This window comes from Thamnophis elegans, chromosome 8 (assembly GCF_009769535.1).
Source record: "Thamnophis elegans isolate rThaEle1 chromosome 8, rThaEle1.pri, whole genome shotgun sequence".
In the NCBI taxonomy this organism is placed as follows: domain Eukaryota; kingdom Metazoa; phylum Chordata; class Lepidosauria; order Squamata; family Colubridae; genus Thamnophis; species Thamnophis elegans.
This window is the reverse complement of record NC_045548.1, coordinates 19,895,767-19,914,830: the sequence shown is the minus strand read 5'-3', so window position 1 is coordinate 19,914,830 and position 19,064 is coordinate 19,895,767. Positions and strand designations below refer to the sequence as shown.

The window sequence follows — 19,064 nt, the reverse complement described above, 5'->3', positions numbered from 1 at the left end:
CAATAAAAAATTATTACAGTTGATAACACCTGCCAAACAATATACTTCTGGTATAATATTCATGGTATATTAATAAGTGGGATTGCAATTATGTATATAAATCAAAGTACAGAGATTGAGAGTTAATATGCTGTTAATCCTCAATTGAGATGGCTTTTTGCTGATGTCTTGTAGGAAAAAAATGAAATTATGTGTTACAAGAGAGTGATGGACTGTCAGAAGCAATGTCTTTAGGTCAGATTCTCTTCCTGTGCAGCTCTCTACAGCCTTAAATCATCAGGGACATTCATAATTTGATGAAATAAAAACATACCATGAAGAATTAAATGCTTCTAGTACAAGGTCATTTTTGGTGACTGCCTTGTGTTTCTTAAATACAATTCTGCTTAAAAGAATAGAAAAATAGAGCTGAATGGAATCTCCCTCAGTGTCTCTACTTGATTCTTAAGATACAAAGTTGGAGACATTTTGGTAAATTGTGGAATATGTGTACGTACGTATTGGTTTGGTGGCTGCAGTGCCTCAGAGAGAAAGTCCTTTCAGAGAGTGGTAAGGATAGCCAAGAAGATTATAGGAAGCTCGCTTCCTGTCATTCAGGATACTGCTTATAAGCACTATACGCTTAGAGCTCAAAGTATTGTTAAAGATCCCACACAGCTACTTCACAGTCTGGTTCTGTTGCTCCCCTCTGGGAGGAGGTTTCAAAGTCTTTCTAGCAGACCTACCAGATTCTGTAACAGTTTTGTACCCTATGCCACCCATCTTCTAAACTCGCAGGATTAGTTTTTCCCGCTATGTTTACATCCAAACTAGATTGTGTTGTTTCTCCATGTCATATAATATATGTGAGTATGTACATAATTATGTATGTATTATGTATATATTTTGTCATGTTTATGTAGTGTATATTGAAGGTGGTTACCCTTTGAGAGCTGTATGCAATGAAATTTCATTTTAATATATGCCGATTAGTGTACATTCCAAGTGACAATAAGGTTATTCTATTTTATTCTATTCTAAAGTTCTCAGCATCTCTCTTCTATTTATTAAAGCAGTCCATCATTTTTTATCTTTTTGTGTGTGTGTCTAAAGAAAAAGTTAGCTTCTGCCTTAAGAACCATGTTAAATATCTAATCCAATCATAAGATTTCATCACACTGCCATAAAAGCCTAAAATGTTGGACAGTTTTAGTGAATGACTGATGCTATATTGATGTTCATATGGAGTCTGAAGAACTTATTCCAAATCACATTGAATTGTGGGCATCCTTATTTCTTATCTGTATTTTTCTCAGTTGTTAACTTGGCCATTTTCTAGGTAAGAACGGATTAAGAAGGCCTAAAGAAGTTTTTTTTAATTGACAATGACATGGTTTACGCACTATTTCCTGTTATTAGCTACAATGATACGCATACCTTTGAGTATATGTTTATATAATCTCTTTGAAAACCAGGAATCAGGTTTAGAAAATAACAAAGCCTACAGACTGTATTGCCTAAGAGAATATTTAACTGTTTTTGATTAAGCTAGAACAATGTGAAGTAAGGAAAATAAGAAATGAAATGTTTAGTTCTCTTAAAAAATACTTCTATTCTTAAATTAACATCAGCAGGTGGGCAGCTCTTGGAAATATAAGGGATAAGCAGTAATATAGAGCTTAATTATAGTTTCTCATTATTCCTGATTATAGAATGGATGACTATGAAATACTAGTTACAAAAAATTATATACTGTATGTTGAGATATACAAAAGTTTGTTCAATTCCTATAAAATGTATGTATTAAGAGGTGCTAGAGTAAATATATTTTATGTAAAATGAATACAGTTTTATAGATCAGCATCTCATACTTTTTCCTTAGACGTTAGGAAAAAACATTTGTTTTTGCTGAAGCCTAAGGTGCAAGTCATTAATGAGTAATCCAACCACATAGCCAATGGAACATAAAATTGGTTGTTTTTCCCCTCTTGTAAAACTCCTCTCCAACATGACAAAGGTGGCAGAACTTCCCAATGAATGATTCATGTATTGCATTAAACTATAATATGATTTACTTACTTTGGGCTTAATACATCGCCTAAACCAATACACAATGTTTGTACAGTTTCTAAACTATTTATAAATCATGTATAGCCATTCATAGATTAGCAGGACATATGAACTTATCCTATTGTCTCTTTTCAACAAATTTTGCATAAGAAAATTGGCTTAGCTATCTTATTGTAATATATAAGAGAAATGTTAACATAGCATGGGGAAAAAGGACATCAACAGCCCTTATAGATAGATTTCTTCTGGTTTTTATTTATGTAATATACTTTTGTGCAATAATTATGGACACTGACACCAAATTTTTTGCTCCTGCATATTTGGAAATTTAAAATGGGTAATCTATTTCATGTATAACCCACTTTTTGATTTAAAATATCTCAGAACAGTTAGCAAGTGTAAAATACAAACACCATACCTAAAATAAATTAAAGCCAAATCTCAATTTTATATGCCAAAATAAATAGTTGCAGTCTAGGTTTTAAGAATGAAGTAGATTACACATAACTATGATGGGTGGTTAGTAAATGGCATTAAACAAGACAAAAGTCTTATAACATTAACAACTGCACCCACTGGTAAATACAGGTAGTCTTCAACTTACAACCACAATTGAGCCCAAAATTTAGGTTGCTAAGTAAGAAATTTGTAAAGTGAGTTTTGCCCCATTTTATTACTTTTCTTGCCAAATTTGTTAAGTGAATCACTGCAGTTGAATCACAAACATGGTTGTTAAGTGAATCTGGTTTGCCCATTGACTTTGCTTGGCAAAAGGTAGCAAAAAGGGGTCATATGACCCCAGAGCACTGCAACCTTAATAAATGTGAATCAATTGTCAAGTATCCAAACATCATTAGAACATCACTAGAAAGCAAATTTCAAAGCCAAACTTGTAGAAGAAGTGATTGATGAAGTACTTGATGCAGTTCAGCAAGCCTTGATCTAGGCTCTGGCATGATGCATCGTCAACTCTGAATTGAACCTGGCTGAAGCCATCTTTTGCTTCACTCATAGTTGCCACATACTAAGGGAAGAAGGAGAAATAACTAAACTGTCTCACAGACATAATAAAGAGCTCTGCCTTGAAAACCAAGGTCATCCAAACAGGTGGCCATTAAGGAGGAACAGGAGTGACCAAGGAGCCTGCCAACCACTTCTATTGGACAATGTGACCTGAGACATTTGAGGAGGGAAACTTTCACTCAATAATTATAATTACACTGTAACCATGGGAATTTTGGGGGGTTGGTTTTCATTGGCTGTGCCGATATAATGTATCCAATGAACATGTTCTTTGAGCAATGTCCCTGTCTCAGAGTTCCGATTTCTTTGGATATGTTACTCAGAATGCTGACAGGTAAATCATGTGACCATGGGGCTGTTGCAACAGTCAAATGGTCATAAGTCACTTTTTCCAGTGCCATTGTAACTTCGAATTGTCACTAAGCAAACTGTTATAAATTGAGGATTACCCACAATCCATTAAATGCATATACAATTCTTAAGCCTGGTTGCTTTGAAACATCAAGAAAAAAAATCTTAAAATAATTATCAAATATTTAATCAATGCAGTTATTTGGAGGAAGCTATATTATTGTATTCTTGGCAGCTGCCAATTAATAAAACTCTTTCCAAATTCCATCCAGTATGTTTACTAAAAAAATCTAGATGATAGCAATAATTAACAACTCAAATACTCGATTCAACAGGAAATTCTCAAACTGGACAGACATGTGGGGATGTAGACTCTTAAGAGTCTCACATGAACCCTGTCTGACAAACCATCTCTGAGATCCTTTGGATCACAACCCCCACTGGAGACAGGGACAAAGAAGGGCAGCGTCTCATCAGACCTAGAGGGAAGAAACAGGTCGCTCGTAGGTCAGAGATTTTCCTATGAATTGGAGTCGGGGCAGCAGCCTTCAACATGGCTGACAAGATGCTGGCTTTTTATCAAAGCAAATGGAACAGGAGGGGAGTGGAAGAGATGAAAGACCGGGTAGGAAAATTTATCTAACCCACAGCCATAAATTAAACCTGGAAAAGGCAAAGAAATCCTGAAAACATAAATAATATGGATGGTCAGATCACGACTTTCTTTTTCCAAAAGAAAAGGAAGAAAGGAAGTGTTGTAACACCAGCCCCCCCAGAAGCTCCTTGTTTGAAATGTTTTCTGACAGAAGGATAGAAAGCAGAGAAGTGACAAACCCATTCAATTATAAACTCTAAATTTGGTTTTGGATTTGAAATAGAAACCAATATCCCGAAGGGTTTACTTTTACTTTGTTTGAATTCCTTCCAGCTAATATAATCAAGAAAAAAGCAAGTCTTCTCACTGATAACGGATAACTTAACCTTGACTGTGCGGGAAGTTTTAATTATCCAACTGCCATAAATCAGAATTTGGAAAAGTAGGAGGCAAAGAGAAACTTCTGGCTGATTGCAAGGTTGTTACAAGTGATTTATTTTGAGCAGTTTTTTTACTGAAAATTTTAAAGAAAACAGTTTTACAAATATATGCCTCCCCTCCCCCACCAAGCCCAACTCCCCCACCAACCCACCCCAACCTCCCAGAGGAAATACAGGGTATAAACATTAACATCCATATTCTAAAATAAGCTAACTGACTTTAGCATCATCCCTCACTTGTACTTTAACTTCCCTTTTGTAAAGCTAGCTTTAAGAAAATTGTATCCTTCCTTGCTCATTCACTCATAAGCTATCTGGAATTTCTTAGTCCCATATTTATTCTGAATATACTCAATCCATTTTCCCCATTCCAGCTTATATTTCTCATCTGAATGGTCCTTAAGATATGCTGATATTTTAGCCACCTCTGCTAAGTTTGTTACTTTTAGTGTCCATTCTTGAATAGTAGGTAATTCTTCCTTCTTCCAGTACTGTGGGACCAATAGTCTTGCTCCCGTTGTAAAGTTCAAAATCATATTAGTCTCTATAACTATACAGTCTAACAGGAATAACTGAGGAGTAAACTTTATCCTTTTTAAGAATATTTTGCATAATCCACCATATTTTTATCCAAAATGCTTTAGCCTTTTTACAAGTCCACCATATATGAGCAGTTATTAAAGGAAAGAATAAATATCGGACTCGAGACCTGAGAAATAGAAGGGCTTTTTTTCTCCTCTCTCTTCTTTTTTTTTTTCTCTCTTCTGCAAAAGTTTAAGATGGTGTCAGCTTCTTTTCCGGTTTCAAAGTAGTTAGATTAACTAAATTTAAGGTGACCAGAATTTTGAAATAAGATTTGTATAACTAACTGCAACCTTGGAACTGGGTATTAAGGAAGAACAAAAGACTAATGGCTCCCATTGCTTTTCCCCACAGCAATTGAAGTAGATAAATATAAGCTGAAGCAAGAATTGTATAACTAACTATAACTTTGGAACTGGACATCATGGAAAACTGGGAATTAGAAGAACTATGTGAAATTATAAAAAATATGCCTAAATGATTAAAATCAAGCCTAAATAGTATTCTGAACCCAAGAAAGCAGAGAACTAAAGAAGAATTCAAAGAACAAGGAGTGAGGCAAGCAACGAAGGGGGAGAAATGGAGGAAAATAAAAAGCAGACAAAAAATCTCTATCAGTCTTGGCAGTGGTATAGGAAAAACTGTAAAAAGAGGAGGTGTCCCAACAAAAGGGAATAAAAAGCAGACAAAAGTGGTTTTGGAGGTTGCTAGTGGCATAAGGAAAGCTGAAGTAGGAGACTATGCCCCAACAAAGAGAAATATGAGGGTGGCCTGGAGAAAATTGATGGGAGTGGAAGTGTTAAAACAAAGAAAAGGGAGAAGACAGGAACAGAGAAGTGGGACAAAAGACTTACTAGGAAAAAATCAGATATCTAGATATGGGGAAATATAAAGCAAGATAAGGATTTTATTCCTAAATATGACAATAAAATGGAGTTGCCAACTGGTTAAAGATAATAATGGAAAGATAACTAAAAAAGCCCAAAATATATGGAATATGGATAAATATGAAACTGATATGGGGAGGTTGTAAAGCAGTTTGTGTTTCACTTTTATATATGATAATTAAACTGAGTTGCGAATTGACTGAAAATGACAACAGAAAGATAACTAAACATGGGTTAAAATATATGAAACATGGATATATATAGAACTTTTAAGATGATGAATAAAGTGAGATGCTTACTGCTTGTTATTTTACATACTAGATTAAGGGAATTGTAAAGAATATTGAACAGCGAGGTTGTCATTTATAGACAATTTAAGGATAATCCAATGCAAGATACGGAAAAATGGAGAGGAAACATGGAATATATCTACAATGGGAAACTATTGAGATTTAAAGACAGAATCGCAAATTGTGGGCGCGTAAGGATGTATAATTATATAAAAATAATGATGAGAATAGGCGGGAATTGTAACCAGGTCTACATCTCGACCAAAATTAGGCTGGGGGGGATTAAAAGCATAATGACTATATATGTATATTTTCTTGTTCTATATTTTTTAAGATAGGAGGAGAATATATGTTAAAATTAAATATGTATATCGAAAAGGAAACTATAAATACCATCAACATAAAATGGAGCTTGCGCAGAAGCTGAAATACATCAAGTAAATAAGATGAAGAGTGGGAAGAAAAGGAAAGAGGTAAGGGAAGAAGAGAGGAATAGGAGAGAGGGCAAGGAGGGGGGAAGAGGAGGAGAGAAATGAGTGGAAAGGGAGAGAGGAAAAGGAGAGAGCAAGGGGAGGTAGATTAGGGAAGGAGGACAGAGGGAAGAAAGGAAGTAGAGGGGGAAGGAGAGAGAGAGAAGAAAGTGATGGATAAGGACAAGTATGGTGTACGGAGAGCAGAAGAGCTAATTGTGTTTTTGGAGTTGATGGTAAGATGAATTGATATAAAACTTTTAATAATACAAAACGGTGCTGGCTATGTAATAGTATACGTGTGATTATATGTTATGAAAATGAAAAAATAAAAAAGTTACCAAAATAAAAAAACCCAACTCAAATACTCAACTGAAATCTTTAATATAGAAATTATGTGCATGTTTCTTACAGATGTTTTCAAATGGCGTTCAGACTTTTTAAAAGTTTTGGTTTATTTTTTAACGATACTTATTATTGTTCAGTCCTTAAGATGCTATTACTGTTCTAGATATTAATTTATTGCTATATATTTCAAAAGTCATTAGGAAAAATACTCTTAATATTTTACCAATACCCTTAAGATATTTTAGCATTAAAGAGGAAAAAAAGACAATAATAATTTCATTCAAATGCAAAATACACAGAGTTTAGAAGCAAAATAAAATACATTGCACAATTGTACAAAAAAAGTCATGTACGGAACATTAAAAGAATTTTCTGAATCATTTTACTCAGCTGTTTTTTGTTTTTTTTTAGGTTAATCCTGCAGGCATTTCCTTTGTACCCGTATAACTATCTGCAAATTAAAGTATGTTAAAAGAAATTGCTGGGGCATTCATCATTTTGGCATATCCACAGTTACTTTCATATTTAAATAATTCTCCTAAGTGTATTCTTTCATCTCACTATGAACTGAAACAATGAAAAGAATATAAAATATATTGCACTATGGCTTTGTTTAGACAGCAAGATGAACCACAGCTTACCATGATAGTAATAAACTACAGTGAGCCTCTGCGCCCATCCAGGTGGCCACATTAAAGCTGGCAAAAAAAAATAGGGTGGCATACATTGCACTGCCTTTGGTAGTGATCATATTGTGCCCAGGGTGCCCAGGGTGACAAATGAAGTTGATCTGATTATTTTAATGCCGGATAAATTTTAAAATGTGATCAGCTTTTTTTCCCTTCCCATCATTTACCAGCAAGGAAATAAAAGACCATCAATTGCTAAGTTTCCAACATGGACAGGCAAATATAGGAAGATGCTTACATTAAAAGTCAATAATATAATATAATATTCTTCTTAGGCAGCAGGAGACCATTATCTCTCTGAAAACATTTTTTTTCAGTATTGCAGTACTTCGTTTGCTGATGCTAATAGCCAACTAAAAATAAAAATTATTTCTTCCCTTTTGCTAATGTTATAGCTTTAGCAAAAATGTCTTAATCTTTTGCAATCATGCATGTCTGCATATACATTTTGTTAAAAGAAAAGTCACAGTTTCCATATAATAAACACGATTTCCAAATGGGCTGTTAACTTGTTTTTAAGTGGTATTTTTAAAAAACATAAAGAAGCAAAAAGAAACAAAAGATTCGTCCATTCCTCTAATTGCCAGAAAGAGTTTTCTGAGAAGTTACACTCTGCCTTTCTTTTCCTCCAAACTCTCTTTTGACTGTTCTTGTAGCTTTGCAATCTACTTTTCTTTTTTAAAGGAATTATCTGTTTTGCCTGATTTGACTGGTTGGGGAAAAAGCAGCCTGCTGTATACTTTGAAATTATATACCAGCATCCAAATGAGAGATATGTATGTGGGAGACAGCACCTAATAATTTTCTCAAATATTACTTCACTGTTAAAAGTTTCATTCAGAGACACAAAGGTACTTTTTCAGGAGGCAACTGGACTTTCTTGTGTTTCTTTTGAAGATGTTTTGCTTCTCATCCAAGAAACTTCCTCAGCTCTGACAGGATAGTGGGGAATGGAAGGATTTATATTCCTTGCAGACAGCTGGTCATTTGCATCCTTTTAGAAGGTCATTAAATTCAAGGAATATAAATCCTTCCATTTCTCACTATCCTATCAGAGCTGAAGAAGCTTCTCATTAGTGATTGAGTGATAAAGTGACTGTGGTTGGGGGGGGCTTCTTTGTATCTGGGGGTTTATCATCTTTGGTCTTGGATGGAGTTACTCTGGCCCAAATAGACCCAGTGTATAATCCCGGGTTTCTCCTGGACCCGTGTTTTACGAACAGTTATGGCTAGGAGGATCTTTGCTCAACTTCATGTTGTGAATCAGTTGCACCACTTCCTGGACCACAAACTCTTCTTTCAGTCACTCATGCTCTGGTCATCTCTCATATGGACTACTGCAATGTGTTCTACATGGGACTATCCTTGTAGAGTATCCAGAAGCTACAACTGGTAAAGAGTGAAGCCAGGTGAGCAATCTTGGATGCTCTAATGTAACACCTTTGCTGTGTGAGCTGGATGCCAGTGTGCTTCTGGGTCCAATTTAAGCCCTTCATGGTATGGGATTTTTAAAGCCCTTCACAGCATGGGACCCGGCTACCTATCTTGTCCCAGTTACATCAATCCATCCCACCATGGATTGATAGGAAGGATATGTTGCAGACCTCATTGATTACGTATTTCAACTGGTGGGTCTAAGAAGAGATTATCCTTGCCATTGCCTCTGCCCTATAGAAATCTTGCACCCAGATGTGAAGCTACTTACCATTCTTACCGCCTTCTGAAAGAACATGAAGATATGACTTTGCCAACTGGCATGGGGATCTAAGAATAGTATGCATTCTTGATGATGGTTGACAGTGGGCATTATTTCATTAACTTTGTTTTTAACTGTTTTTTTAGCTGTGTCTTTTTATATGGTTTTATGGCTTTTATCTATAAACTGCCCAGAATCACTCAGACAATGAAATGGAGAGGGTATAAATTTGGGAGACAGACAGACAGACAGACAGACAGATTTATGTGCTTCCTGACCTGAATGTTCAGAGAGAAAAAGAATTAGATCAACTTCAAACTTTGAAATACATAAAATGCAAGTAGCTTTGATGGAGCTTTGTTAATACACAAAACCTGGTCTGTATTTCAGAATAAAAGGGAATGGTTGGGAAGAAAGTAACCTTGGGGAATTCTTATAAAAGGTTAATTATTGTCATTACCCATAAAACAGCTTATGACCAATTACTTTGCACTACATAATTTTTTTAAGTGTTATACAAAGAAGTGTATAGAATGTATAGATGTGTAGAAATTAATGCAGAACGTGAAAATATATGAGTGAATTTTTTTTAGCATTACTAAAGTCCTTAATGTGCTTAATAAGTGTGATAAAGTGTGCATTTTGCTTGTACTATAATTTAAAATCATTTTTAAAATTATTTATAGGATGTACTGTGTCCTCTTTTTTGCCATAGAAGAGTAGAGTTTTCACAAACCACCCAAAGTTTTCACAAAGTTCCTGCTATTTTCCCTTCATTGCTTTTGCATGAATTTTTATTCTTAGTCCTACCTGCACAAATATACACCAACAAACTATAAATATCATTTCTACTATTCTTTACCATCCCTGCCCATAAAGATAACTCTTAAGTTTTCAAGTTGGAGAAGAGAGAAAATAAGTTTTCCTAATGAAGTCAAGGGCAACTTTCTTTTCAGTAGACAATGAGGCTATATCCACCTTGAATCTCCTCATAATTATTTCAGCATAGAAATAAACCTCTGTGGGTATCTCTTTCTCCTCTTAATGTTTTGAGTGTGCAGGGCACCCAATGAATATTATTCCCTTTTGGATTATTTTACTTTCCTACAGTCATCTCGGTTATCTCACAAAGACTTTTGTACCATTGCAAGATTACATTTTAAATTCACTGGCACTTTTGTGCTTCTTGGTGCCATTTTGGCTACATAGGTTTAATGTTTAGTCAATCACTGCACATGACCATAAATGTGGGCTTGTTGCCAAATACCCAAAATACTGGCTTGAGGGACGTAACAGTCAGAACTTTGGAACCAGTAAGTACCTTTTGGGTGTAAACTTTGTAAGATTGCTAAACAATCAGTCATAAATCAAGGGTCACCTGTAAATTATCATTTTAAATAATTATTTTTGTTAATTTTCTCATGTGCTTATATGTTCTAATAGAACAAACATAGGGAAAATGCTTGGTATTTATTATGATTGTGATTGTTATATGGTTTTTTTGAAATTTTAGAAAATTCTAATTTGCTTGGGGCCTTCACAGTCAACAATTTATCTACTGTATTGAAGCAATGGCATTAGAAGATTTAATATTGGTTTCCTTCTATTTAGCCCTCCCAAACATTGCTTTTTTAGTTCTTTGTAATACTTCACTTTATATACTTCATCTTCACCATCTTGAAATACTAAAACTGATATGAGAGTAAGTAACAATCCCCAAAGTGTTTTAAGATTATAGCTAGTCATCAAGATTTTTTAGAGTTCAGTCATAAATGTTGCCTAAATATTGTGCTGGCTTCTTGAAGCATGTTGGTTATAGTTCTCAAGGGCTGAATAGCAAACTGCTTAGAAAAAAAATGGTAGTCAAATTTTGCTCAAGGGATGGCCATGCTGGCAATTTATCATGAATACTAAAGGGGCATATTAAGGTTCATCAGATGGATCCAATAGTTAAGAGATAATCTGCTCAATAGAGTATCTTGAGTATATATATAGAGTGGTCTCCATAGGATCACTTTACAAGACTTAAAGGATTTCATTCTCTATTGTTATATATTGCTGCTTGCAAGTCATCTGGTAAATCACAACAAAATTGCAACGAAAGCAAATGTGTTCCTTCTCCCAAAAGCTGTATATTTAATGTATACACAATGGGGAAAAACTGTACAATTTGGTAGTAGACCTCACTACATGTAATATTCTGGAATAAAACAGAATAAGCTGGAAACAGTTTTTCTGAAAGAGTACTTTTTCATCTTTTGCCACATTTTAAAGGATTAGACTAATAGCATACGACAGTATTTCATACTATATGTGTTTAATAAAGGGGGAACATATTTCTTACTGTTCACAGCATCTGTATTCTTCACAAAACATCCATATAACCCAGTTTGTTTTCCTCCTGGTGTTTGCCAAGACCTAATCTGACTTTGGCCTTTCTTGATGTATTAGGTAGTCATAGGAAATCGGGTATCATCAGCTGAAATATTGCTTTCCTGTCAAAGATACTTTACATTTAGACTGTTCTCACAGATCTTTATATGACTCCAGATATCTGGACAAGCTTGGCCTGCTGAACGATCAGTAAAACAAGAAAGTTGACTTAGAAGACAGTAGTGGTTAAATGAAAGAAAGGCAGAAGCCCAAATAAAGAAATAGGATAAAAAAATGCTTTTTAATTCGAATTAGGCAAACAATTTAGCAATTTATTTATTTGTTTTTCCATTTAGACTTTTGCCATACAGGTAGTTCTTAACCTATGACTGGTTGCTTTGAGATAATTTGAAGTTACGACAGACCTTTCAAAGAGTACTTACGACCCAGGCTCAAAGTTCTGACTGCCAGGCGCATATGCACACATGTCGCATGATCACTTTGTTACTTTGCAACTGCCCACATTGGCCATAAGATCATTTGCAGTGTCCCACAGTCACATGACCATGATTTATGATCCTTTTTTTGCCAGAAAATAGCATTTGCCAATTTCTGGCAAAAAAAAAATCCCCCTCCCATTGCAGATAAAGAATTCACAGACAAAGACAAAGAATGAGCATTTTTAAATCCTATTTTACTGTGTAAATTAAATCTCACTCCTCCTTTCAAAAGAGTTCAGAATATTTACATTGCTTTTACATAGATTGCTCCCATTGTCTGAACTTTTTCTCATTATTATGAATACATTTTTAATATAGAACGTATTGAATTCTGATGTGCAAGTTTTCTCTTTCTTCCATCCCAAATCACTGGCACTACCTACATGGGCCTTCCAATGGTACAATTCTTTTTTTCCTGTTGCAAAAAAAAGGCTTCACTGCGCTTCTGACTTTCTTTTGAAGGATTGTTGAGCTTTATTGCTGTAAGATAATCCTTAGAGTGATTCTTCTTCTTCTTTATACTGTGACATATAAGACCATTGTTCGGCTGCCTGTCCACACTCTTGTTCACAAATACCCCATGGAATAAACACCCCCTTGAACATGTTCCAGATGATTCCCTTTCTTGGGAATTAACAAAAACAAAGGAAGTCAAGAGAATGAAGATTGCACAGTGAAGGGTAGGATACACTTACAAACTTTAACAATATAAGGGTATTACTAGAACCCGATCTTTGTGATAATTCATGAATTAAGGGAGATCTTTTCTTCTTGTTTTGCCACTGGCCAAATTATTTCATTTGGTGGAGTAGTTGTCTAAATTATTACTAAAAATATTACATTTCAAACTTGAACATCTTTAGTGATTCCTACACAACATTACACTGTGGTTAACTGTAACATTTCTTCTCTTGTTATAACTAGATATTTTTTTTGTATGATAGAAGTTACTTTAATAGTAGAATATGTAAAGTACTTTTAATAAAAAATTGTTTTTAACTATAAATGAACCCTAGGCTTCATAGTTTTTTTATTTGAACTGAAATAATACAGCAAAATTCAAAGATTACATAAATAAAATATTAAGCATAACAAGCTTACACAGTGCTTTGTATTCAGAATGAAAAGATGCTTTGGGGTGCATGGGTGTGGCACATTAAGAAGAGCATTGCAAATCACTTAAAATAATCTGTGTCCAGATTCATATGACTACCTTTGCAGCTGAAGTGGGATTCTAGGAAACAAAAACTGTATGGGTTAAGTCACGGTAGACGACAGACATGATTACCAACCTGTTTTTGCTTCCGAGCAAAATGATGCTCATTTCTAACACAAATAAAGTTGTTACTATATCTTGAATTGATGTGTCTTCTGTTGATAGGCAACTTCATTAAATTAACCTCTACATTGTTTACGATTTGTTAAAATAAATATTTCTCCCCCTGGTACAGTTTCAGAATGGTAACTATAGACCCCAAAGCCAAGGAATCCCTCAGAATTGTTGTACGAATCAAAAACCATTTCTTTCAATGCGGCACTTAGGCAAAAAGAATGTAAGTTCCAAATACTATGCAGTGTGGATCAAATAGTTTTCTTGAAACTATAGATTCAGCCAGCTGTTTCTTGCCCCCACTGCATGGTGATATATTTTGATTAGAGTTGCCCGAAGATATCTACTATAAATAAAGTTGAGTGTTATAATCACATTATCAGACAGCACATTTTTTGCACCTTCTCTTGAATATGACACAATTTGAAACTGTATAGGTATCACACTATACAGAACATTTCATAACCAAAATAAAAACAATATAAGCCAATGTAAGTGCACTGTTTTTGCACCTTGTCTGCAATGAAAATTCCCTGCAATTTCCACCCATTGAAACTAATGTCTTCTTTTTGTAGCCCTGCTCCATTTTCTTTGTGACAGCCTCTGAAGTACATGAAGACAATTTTCCTTTCTTCTTTTGATCTCTTCTCAAGATTTTCATGTTTGTTATCTCACAGAAAATATACAGATATTTTTTAAAAACCACAGCAGAATATAACATATCATAAAATACTTTTGCTGATCTAAGTCAGCAGGCATCTGAGTTACACACACAGCTGCTGCTATTTATCTCTATTCAAGTAAACCATTTTATGTACAAGTAAGCCTTAATTCAACATTCTTCAATAGACTCACAACCAGACAACAGTAAATGTCTCAATGCATATTATACTATGTGTTGTTTTATTGTATGGAATATATTACTTTGGAAAGTAAATCCAGGCATTTCACCATTCAATTTTTTATGTGTAATCTGGAAACAGGGAGAAAAATCAGTGTTTCTGGTCTTGGAAGCTAAGCAGGGAAAAAGCCTGGTTATTATTTGGATGATAACCACCAGGGAATACTAAAAGTGTGGTCTAGACCAGTAATAGGTGAAATGACCCTGAATAAGCCTTTCAAGGTAGTTCACATAAGAAGCACAAGAATAGGTTACATTAAAAGAAAATTGCAAGACTGGAAATATTTTGCTCCTCCTTTGCTTTTAGTCTCCAAAGAACTAGGGAAGGTATCTTCCAAAACATTTCCCATGTAGCCTTTCCTTCTGTGGGCTGAAATATTTTTTACATTCCTATTGTTCAGTCTGTGGCTTTTTCTTTTGTTTCCCAAGGCCATTTTCACCTGTCATTTTATATTACTTTATTGATGAGAAAACTATGTAGCTATTTCTTTGAAGTCACTACTCATAACTTTATTGGGAGAATCCAGCAGTAGTATAAATATAATAAATATAAATGCAGTAAATGCAGGTACCCAGATTTTGTTTTGCAATGTGCAACTGTTATTGTTTCCATATAGCAAGATGCAAAGGCATTGGCTTCCATGTTATATATCAGAGTGCATAATGGAGGAAATAAAATGCCATGTTAATTAAAACATGTGTGGACATTGTAAAGAAAAGTGGGCTGTAATGGACTTCAGTGAAATAACAAGTTTTCCAAGAAAGAGGGAACACGTTCTAAGGAAGAGAATGAAACAAAAGAGAACACAGGGTAGAGGAAGATAGTTAGGATAGCCACTCCCTAGAATTTCCCAGGGTATATCTGTTAGGGTGAGAATAGTAAAGGTTTAGTCTGGCAAGATTCTGTCTACTGTTGTGAGCATAAAGACTTTGGCTGGATTGTTCTATGTTATTCTTGGGCTGGGCTTGACTGGTTTTTTTTTTTTCTACCAGTAGCTGGAGTCTCACTTACTGTATTAGGCAGAGCTCATCCACTGTTGTTTTTCTCTGCTGTCATGCTTCTTCTGTGCTGGTGGATTTCTTGTTTCTTGTTTTTCTTTTTTTTTTTTGATTGTTAAATGTTTTATTCATTTTCATTTTCAATTTTTTGTACATTCACTTATATACTGGATATTTGCAATAATAATAATATGATCGTAAGAAAAAAGACAAAAAAAAAAAAAACCCCAGCCTACACACAACTCATAAACCCAACCTACCACTTTCACACACCCCTTCTTCTCCCCCTCCAACTTTCTTTTCTCCCTCCAACGATCACCCCTCCTACTTCCCTTCCCCCTCCTATCTTCCTTTCTCGCCTTCCTCACCCTCCTTCCCCTCTCATCCTCCTTACATTCCCCTCTTCCTCCCTCCTTACTTCTCCCTCTTCTTTTCCCCTACTTCTCACTATGGTGCATTTCTCTATTCCTTACACCAAAAAGAAGAAAAAAAAAAAAAGAAAGAAAAGGAAAGAAAAAAGCAATAAGGAAAAAAAAAGAGAAAAATAAAAAGAAAAGATAAGGAACAACAGTATACAAGTGTATTCTTCTTGTTCTATATATTGAAGCTATATCTCCACCCACCCACCCACCCCCAATGAACCCCCCTCCCTAACCCCCTCCGACTTCCCAGGTCACACACCCGGCACAGTTCAATACCCTTCACCTTCAAAATATCTTATTAACAATAATAATGAAAATAAAATAAAAAGAACACTCCAAAAAAGAAAACAAAAACAAAAAAGTAAATAAAAAAAAATTGAAAACTCTTTTGCATTATGCTCAGCCTCCCATCATTCTTAAAATTTAAACAGTGTGAATCATTCCATTTATATTTTGTCTTCATCCCTTACTTCTTTGATATTTACCCCCATCTTCCTGTAGAATCTCCAGATAGCCTTTCTTAAACTTATATTCAAATATTAGTTTATACAAAAATCAATTTATCTTCATAGTTTCGCTACTCATCTTCCTATCCTTCGTTTCACGTCTCCATTCCTCCCAAGCCCAAGTTGCATAAGATTAGGATCTCGCTCTTCACTTTAAAATCCTGAGCTTTTTATATTATACTTCAAACATGTAAATTCGTAAAATATATGCCCCAAATTCATACCAGTTCGTTCAATCCCAAGACCCCTTCATCAATATCCCGCTCCACCTTCCTTTCTGCCCCACACTCCATTCATCCCAAACCGCAATTCAAATAAATCTTAGTCCCCGCTTTCCTCACAGAAAACATTTCATGCACAGTTTGTATTGAAATTCAAATAAGTCTTGTAAAAGTCCCGTATCAGTACACAGCTTTATCATTTCATACCAAACAGAAATCCTAAAGTTTTAATCAGTCCAAAAGCTTAGAAAGTATTTCAAAGACGTCGCTGGGTCTATATTCTTTACTCTTCTGTCCTTCCGGAAAGAAAAGGCAACCCTCTGCCTTATAACCACGTGTCCCGCTGCTTTGAAGATATAACTGAATCCTCAGTTTCCGCTCTTCTGCCTCTCCAGTAGGGGGAGAACAACTCCCTCCTTCTTGTAGCCAAGTGACTTGCTGCTTGTCTTTCCTTCACCTTTTCCTTCCGCGTTTCCGAGTGAGTCAAGAAGCCCCGCCTTCAGAGTTTTATAATAAAAGTCCTGAGCTTCCGAAACAGAATTAATACGGAATCTTTGATTTTCAAATGTAACTGTGATTCCAACTGGAGCTTCCCATTTATACTTTATTTGATGATTTCTAAGTTCTTGGGTTAAAAAAGTATAACTTCTCCTTGCTTGCAGCATCTGAAGCGGGATATCTTTAAAGACGAACAAATCGTGGCCATCGATTCGAAGCCTGCTATTATAAAGCTTTTGTGAGATCGCATTTCTGGATTCTCTTGTGAAAAAATATATAATTATGTCTCTTGGAAGCTGTCGTTGCTCTGCTACATGCGAATTTTGGCGATAGATTTTTCGAATATTCCAATCAAAATTAAGTCCTGGGCCTCCCACCACTTGGTTGAAAGCTTCTACAAAAGTCTGTTTCAAATTTTCTCCTTTCTTTTCAGGCAGCCCTCTGACTCTTATTGCAAACGCCTTTGTATTATAATTTATCATTGTAAGTTGTGTTTGATTATTAATAATCTCTTGTTGTAAAGCTTGAATATTAGAAGTCAAATTAAAATTGGCCCTCTCCAAAGTTTCCAATTTCGTCTCCATTTCTTCAACATAATCCGTTAAAGTAGACGTGACTTCAAACGTATTCGCATTTATCTGGGCAATTTTGGTATGTATTTTATCGCATAAATCCAACACAAATTCTTGAATTTCTTTTCTAAAGTCATTAATTATTTGAAAGAGAAGCTCCTGTGTCAAGAAATCTCCAGTAGATGGCGTAGGAGACAAAGGCAGCGATTTGGTAGCAAGTTCTTTAAGCACGAGGGGGGAGAATTTTTTTGCCTGTTTAGACCTGGGAGACATTATAGATAAAATCTGAGAATAGACAGATAAACAGTGTCTTCAGCTGGCCAGTTTTCAATAAATTATTTGTAGATTTTGCTCATTAATGAGTAGCGGTCTCCGGGGAAATAAAGCCAGTTAATTACGTCATCAATCACCAACACAGTAAAAACGCCATTTTGTATCCCAATTGCGCAGAGAAGTTCAAAGGAAAAACGAGGCTGGTGTTTAGATAGTTAAAAAAAAACAACACATCACAGAAGTGCGACCCGCTCGTATTATCTTAAAAACAATTTATCATTGTCCTGAGTGCGGGAGTCGGCTGTCTAGGGCTGCAAAAAGGCAGCTGCAAAGAACTGGTTGGAGATAAGAGCTCAGTTACGCTGGATCCATTTCTCTGTTCGCAGCCCCCAAAAAAAAGAAGAGGGCTGTGAACTACGAATAAATCCTAACACCTGAGCTTCTGCCTGTCCCTTTCTGCCAGAAAAGGATGATATCTATTGATCTTAATTAGATATACAGACCAGAACTTTAAGAGGGGCTCCGTTGAGCTCCTCGGCGACAGGCTCCTCCCACAGGAAGCCTTCTGTGCTGGTGGATTGAACACACTTAGAAATAAATCAGCTTTGACTCCAAGTGTACAGTATTTTGAATATAAACCTTCGTATGATAGAGCTACATGTTTCATCATCTCAAGTTGTATTGCTTGAAAGCTGGTATTTGTATCCCATAGTAACTCAGCCGTTACATCGGTTGATGGCAGATGACTATAAAATTATATGAAATCTTACTTAATACTAAATACATGACAGCTGCACTGTATCTAGAAGGAATCAGTTACTGTCCCAAATATTTGAAAGTAAATTACTAAGGAAAATAGACCTCTTTAGTTACACATTTCACCTTATATAAGAAAGAAAATATGAACTACTCATAGCATCCTCAAATACTTTACATCATCAAAACTCAAAACTTGGCAGGATTTTAGTTAGGTGGGCTTGGGGATGATGCAAGCACTTAAAAACCCTTTTAGTAAAAATGAGGTAGCATTTCCAAATCTTTGGGCAACT

At 35.3% G+C, this 19,064-nt stretch overlaps 1 protein-coding gene across 1 annotated transcript in view; it reads left to right on the top strand.

Moving 5' to 3' along the window:
* Positions 1-19,064, top strand: part of DOK6 (docking protein 6) — a 185,576-nt gene that overhangs the window by 156,075 nt on the left and 10,437 nt on the right. The window lies entirely within an intron of this gene.